Here is a 6,324-nt window from a genome sequence, read left to right as displayed (position 1 = left end):
ATGTCCTCCTATGCTTGAGACCTACAGACTACGTGTCCTATAGGAACTAATCAATGTTTTTTTATCTACTGGAGATACATTAGAAACATAAATATGGTGCCAAAAGAACTTCTTATATTTCTCTGACTATGGTTTATTTGGACATACTTTCATATTGAAGAGAGGTATACACACTGAGGCTACTCGTTATACAGAGACTTTGTCGTGTAGGATCATGGACCATCCTAGTAGGGAAAAAGATGAAAGACAACAGAAAACTAAACCCATGGCACAAAGGAGTGCACACTGCTCTCGACCATCTGACTCCTCGACATCCTCTGGGGTTCTTATGGTAGGACCCAACATCAGCATTGGCAAGAAGATAGTGTGGGAACTTTGGAGAGCTCAGATTAGGTAAAAATCTCTACACCAATGAATATGTAGCAATCAAACTGGAACCAATAAAATCACATGCTCCACAGCTTCATTTAGAGTACAGGTTTTAAAAACAGCTCGGCAGTGCAGGTGAAGGTCTCCCACAAGTGTACTACTTTGGACCATGTGGGAAATACAATGCCTTGGTTCTGGAGCTTCTTGAATCTAGCTTGGAGGATTTGTTTGACCTCTGTGACCAGACATTTACTTTGAAGACAGTGTTAATGATAGCCATCCAGTTGCTGTCTCAAATGGAATATGTGCATTCAAAGAATCTCATTTACTGAGATGTCAAGCCAGAGAACTTTCTGATTGGCTGACAAGGCAATAAGAGCATGTTATACACATTATAGCCTTTGGACTGGCCAGGGAATACATTGACCCTGAAACCAAAAACACATACCTTATAGGGAGCACAAAAGTTTAACTGGAACTGCAAGATATATGTCTATCAACACACATCTTGGAAAAGAGCAAATCTGTCAAGATGATTTGGAAGCCCTGGGCCATATGTTCATGTATTTCCTTCAAGGCAGCCTACCCTGGCAAGGACTCAAGGCTGATACATTAAGAGAGATATCAAAAAATCAGTGACACCAAAAGGAATACTCCCATTAAAACTCTGTGAGGACTTTCCAGAGGAGATGGCAACCTACCTTCAATATGTCAGACAATTAGATTTCTTTGAAAAAACTGATTATGAGTATTTATGGACCCTTTTCACAGACCTCTTTGAAAGGAAAGGCTACATCTTTTACTATGCCTATGATTGTGTCAGGAGGCCTATTTCTACTCCAGTAGGGTCTGTTCATGTAGATACTGGTGCATCTGCAATAACTCGGGAGAGCCGCACACACAGGGATTGGCCATCACAACAGCAGCCTCTTCAGAATCAGACTGCATCATCAGAGCACCGAGGAGAATGGGAAATCCAACCCAGTCGGCAGACCAAAACCTCATATCTGACGTCTCACTTGGCTGCAGACCACCATGGAGGATCAGTGCAGGTGGTTAGCTCAACCAATGGAGAGTTGAATGTTGATGACCCCACAGGAGCACACTCCAATGCACCAATTACAGCTCTTGCCAAAGTGGAGGTTGTGGAGGAAGCTAAGTGCTGCTGTTTCTTTAAGAGGAAAAGGAAAAAGACTGCTCAGTACCATAAGTGACCAGTGCCTCCTAGGAGTCCTCAGGCCTTGGGGACTCTGACTCGATTGCACTTGCAGCTCCTGCCATTTCTCATTGGAAGGGACTCCCCTGTAGGGGAGGGTGGAGATCCAAACCAAAAAGAAGAAAGCAGATGCCCCTGGAAGAAGCCAGTGTGGGCAGCCAGGGACCAGTGGGTCAGTTGCTGTCCCCTCCTGCCTGAAGCTGTGAGCAGGTCCCAGAGCTGCTTCTCCTCCACTGCTTGCCCTTGGGCTACCTGGTTGACTCTCCTTCCCAATGTTTACAGTGAAGGTATCATTCACAAAAACTCAAGAACTACTATTCTCTTCCCTCTCCTTCTACCTTACTCGGGTTCTTGTCCTACCCTCAACTCTCTCCAGCATAAAAGCTAGTGAGGTAAATACTTTGTCTGTAATAAGAGCTCAGGAGACTGGGGGTGTGGTCAAGAAGGTAGCAGGAAAATGGCAGCCTGGGCTGAGAAGAATCTTCACATTCCAGGTGCGTTTGGTAGTATGGCTTCCTTTTCCTCTGGGCAACCTACAACCCAGCTGGCCCTAGGGTTCAGGTTTTTTCCTCTCTCCCTCCTATGAAGTTTCACTGTAGGACACAAGCTGTGAGAAATCTGCAGTCTACTGTCCCTCTATGTTGGTGTTCTTAGCTTTTTTGACAAGAAAATTTCTTTCTCCAGGCAACAGAAGGACATGCAAATTGTTCTGAGCAAAGGAAAGAAAACTGACTTTATTGCACTTTAATTTTTTTTGAACAAAAAAAATGTGGCAGATACATATTGTGTCTGGTTATATTGGGGATTTTAACATTTTTCTGTTTTGAGGGGGATGGACCCAGCCAAGCCATTCAGAGAGAATGTGGGTCCAGAGGACATTCTCAATGGAAAGAGTTTGATCTGCAGCACCCAGAAGAGAAGCCAAATTCTATGTCATTCTGAGTGAATACTCAGGTTGGCAAGAAAACATACTTGAATTTTATTCATATTCTCAGCTGCTGAAGAATGTCACTACCAAAGTCTCTTTACCGAATCACACTGCAGTTTGAAATCCTAGCTCTCCACATGGAATGAGCAGCCAAGTCAGACTGTGACCAGGAGACAGCTCATCCCAGAGAAGGAGATGCTTAACAAAAAAAATATATATATATATATCTAAAATGTCTGTTTCCTCCACTGCCAGGGACTTCCTATAGCCACGTGACTTTTTGGTGACTTGGGGACAGGATTAGTGATTAAACAATCACCACCATATTGCCACTAGTGGACAAAAAGAGGACAATGAACCTGCCTTCCAAATGCCAGAGAAGCCTCAGGATGTGTCATCATAGGCCAGGAAAAGCAAATGACGGTGTGCCATGTCTGCCCCAATGACTGCGTTGTAGTATTTGGGTTGGACTGCCTTATCAGAAACCAAACCCATGAAGTTCTTCTTTGAGCAGGTCCACAACAACAGGCATAGAACTCAGCACATGGGGCTACAGTGAATAGGAGGGTAAGATTGTTTGGTGCTGGTAATTTCCAGGGAAAGGGGGCCTGAAATGAAATATCTGAAATTATATTCTCAATGGGATGTAGACTCCTTCCAGATAAGATGACCATGCATCTAAGCTGGTATTCCCCAGTATACCCTCCACTTCCCACCATGGTCCAGTCGCATAACATATAACCAACAAGCTTCTAGGTTCCTCATCCTGTGGTTGAAAAATTAATGTGTGGAGTTAATCTTCTCATGTACGAGTTCATTCACTTTTAGTGACTTTTCCAAATAATGATTTCTCATTCCAGATGTGACAGAAGAGAAAGTATAATTTACATCAGGGAAAGTGGTCTTGTATCTGGGAGTAAAGAGCTAACCATGCAGAACAATGGCTGATGACTTAGTCTGGTGGTTTGTGGTGCAAACCACAGAAATCTTCACCTCTGGCTTGAGGCTTGAGGGTCTGTCTTTGGACTGGAAGTTTTAGGGATACCTTCTGGTAGTTGGGATTTCCTGACAAGTCCCTTTATGTACCTCATGTGGAGTAGAGATAGTAGCATTCACATGAATCAGTTATTGGGCTTCACCTCTTTCATTGGATCTTGACTAGTGAGTAACATTTCACTGACTTCAAATGTGCTTGACTTATGTAAAGATTGTAATCTCCCATTTCTCTAAAAGAAATGTTATTATATACAATACAGAGTGTCAGGGTGAGGCAGTCATACCCTTTCCCCACAAAGATTTTGAATATTGGGGTGTACTTCCTTGCCATTACCTAGTGGTTAAAGCCCATCACTAAAATTTAGTTTCTCATTTGGCATTTGAGTAACTCTAACTTCCTGTACAGAAAATTTAACTTCTTCACCCCTGTATAGGAATGCCTTACCTCTCAAGGGAGGGCAGGGGAAATAGTGGCAAAGTCTGGAGATCTGGGCACACTGTATCCCACAAAGTGCCTCCCAGACTCCGCTTCCACAAAACAGCTTGGCTGTAGGGCAGGCTGCCTTACAGCTGGGTCTGTAGCTTTTTTATGTCTTAAGATTTTTTATAGGCTAGCTCTTGAAGGGTTGAACCTGAGCAGTTGGTGGTGGGGGGTGGGGGTGGGGGTCCTTCCTAGTGCACTGTTCTCACCCTACAACCCCCACAAATCTCTTAGATATTTGGTTTCTAAAGAGCACCAGATCCCTTTAGCATGCAGGGTAATGGTGATACTTCCAAGGCTATGACACTCCAAGGTGGTCCCAGACCTGAGAGATTCTATTATTCCCTAAGAAAAACAAGCCAAAACAAAAACTGCATAACCAAGAAACAATTTGATCATCAGTTCCAGTCCTACCTGTTCTATAGTTTGGCTTTATGCCTCAGCCAGATCCTTAAATAACAGTCACTTCTTCCCCATCTCTCACACTATCCAAGTCCACTTGCTCTATAGTTTTTAAACTTTTTCCATTTTACTCACAGCTATGATGCCAGAGGATAATTTTCTTTGGGATTGATGCAGTTATTTCCCCTTAAAGCTAACTGAACATCTGTTCATAAAAACACATTAGGAGTTATCAGCCAGGTGCTGTGGTGCATGTCTGTAACCACAGCTACTTGGGAGGCTGAACCAGGAGGATCACAGCCTGGGCAATTTAGACCCTGTCTCAAGAAGACTTGGGTTTTAGTTCAGTAGTTAAGCATCCCTGAGTTTAGTCCCCAGGAGCTCTCAAGCGATCCTAGGCATTGCAGCCTGGGTGGACCAAACCAAGCAGGCAGGATTCCACCAAGTATCCTCTACTTGTAACTGGACCAGCACTTGTTCCTGTACAGTGTAATCATTTAAGGGGGATTGAGAGTCCCAGCAGCCAGCATGCATTCATGACTACCTTAATTAACATTCTTCATGGAGTCTGAATGGTGTAAACAGGGTCTAGGAAGGTACAAGTCAGGTGCCTAGGTTAGCCTTCAGTTAAAATTGCATTTTAGTTGGGAATGTGTGAACTGCAGAAGACAGCAGTGTTCCTGAGGTTTCTAATAGAAGGGTTAGTTTCCTGTTTACTTTCAGTGAACTCCATAGAAATAGTCCTTGTCCCATAGCCAAATGGGTTTTCCATCATTTCTAAAGGAACTTCCAACTTAGTTCAGTGAAATGTATGCTGGTAGTGCTTTTTCAGTGTTGATTTTCAGTGTTAGTAACTGCTTTTAATGCCAGAAATATACAGTATGTTAAAAGTGGTTACTAATGAACTTCACCTTAACTTTTTGTCAATGTAAAAGATATCATCCATTCCACCTTCCCATGAGCAAGCATGGCCTGCATTTCTCAAAAATAAGAAATGGCAGTCCAGAAAGCATCTCCTCAAAGGAACTTGATCTTTCTTAAGCATCTTTCCCAAACCCACACAACTACTATGTCCTAGCCACCTCTTCCATTTTCATATTTAAGCCAGTTTTCCATTCCCATTAAGTTACCCTGACAATGTTGTCTCCAGTGTCAGAGACATACTAAGTCTAAAGGTTCTCAGATTGGGAGTTTGCAAGGCCATACAATCAATATTGCCTTTGCTAGGCCACTGCCATCATTGCCCCAAAATGGGCTGATGAATTACAGAGACCTTAGGGAGTCAGGATAACTAAGTACCCTCTCTGGATTGGCCATATGGGTGACAGACACTTATCTCTGGGGTTCTTGGCTTTGCAGACTCTAGGGAAGTCCCATGTAGAGGCTGATAGCAGTGACTCCCAATCTTCCCTTGTGATGTGCTAGTAGAAATCGGGATTCCTTTGGGTTAGAGTGTTTTGTTTTTTGAGGGAAGGAGGTTGGTTTTTGTTTCTGAGTAAGAAAAAGAAGTATCCATGGCCCTTCTGTGGGTGTGTAGAGTTTTTGAGCAGTGTTTTAGTCACCAATTGTGAGAGTCCCAGTAAGTGATCTTAAAAATATTTTTCCTAACTCCTTTTTCCCCGTAAGTGTAAAAGTGTAAGAATAGGTTTCTTATTGTATTCAGAATAGTAAGTAGGTCCCTGAACATAGGTAATATAGTTGACATATTCTCTTAAAAACCAACCAGGAAATCCACTCCAGTATTTGTAGATCAGTGTATAAAGGAAAAAGTGAACATGTACTCCATGATTTTTGATTACCAAATTTGATGTTACAAAGAAACCTCAGTTGTGTGGACAAAATTTCTTTCATTTTTTTCTCTTTTACTCACAGTCACTTACTGGTGCCATTACCACCTTCTAGGTCTCAGAGCAGAGGATTAGTCACAGTAAT

The 6,324-nt window shown here is 42.8% G+C and overlaps 1 pseudogene; it reads left to right on the top strand.

The window, feature by feature from the left end:
* Positions 1-214: 214 nt before the first annotated feature.
* LOC124962065 (casein kinase I-like) lies at positions 215-1,667 on the top strand (annotated as a pseudogene).
* The last annotated feature ends 4,657 nt before the right edge of the window (positions 1,668-6,324 follow it).

The sequence above is a fragment of the Sciurus carolinensis genome, chromosome 12 (assembly GCF_902686445.1).
Source record: "Sciurus carolinensis chromosome 12, mSciCar1.2, whole genome shotgun sequence".
NCBI classification, from domain to species: Eukaryota; Metazoa; Chordata; class Mammalia; order Rodentia; family Sciuridae; genus Sciurus; species Sciurus carolinensis.
Note: the sequence above shows the minus strand (reverse complement) of the source record. Positions and strands in the feature narration are given on the sequence as shown.